Below are 209 nucleotides of genomic sequence, written 5' to 3'. Positions count from 1 at the left end.
CCGGTGACCTCTCTCACCTTTTCGTTCTACCCCGACGGTCTGACTTTTCTCTTTTTTTTTTCCTTTATTTCTTTCGGCATCTGCCAGGGTTATTTCACCTCTTTGTCTTTACGTTGTCATTCGTCTGGGATTTAAAAGTGTAGGCCTATGAGTAGGAATGTGCCTGCGTCTCCTAAAGCTCAAGGTCAGAATGCCGTTTGACGAGAAAG

At 45.0% G+C, this 209-nt stretch overlaps 1 protein-coding gene across 1 annotated transcript in view; it reads left to right on the top strand.

The window, feature by feature from the left end:
- LOC119592475 (vigilin-like) overlaps window positions 1-209 on the top strand; it is a gene marked incomplete in the record, with an annotated part of 12,647 nt that overhangs the window by 319 nt on the left and 12,119 nt on the right.

This window comes from Penaeus monodon, chromosome 30 (genome assembly GCF_015228065.2).
Source record: "Penaeus monodon isolate SGIC_2016 chromosome 30, NSTDA_Pmon_1, whole genome shotgun sequence".
NCBI lineage: Eukaryota > Metazoa > Arthropoda > Malacostraca > Decapoda > Penaeidae > Penaeus > Penaeus monodon.
This window is presented reverse-complemented; position numbering and strand designations above follow the sequence as displayed.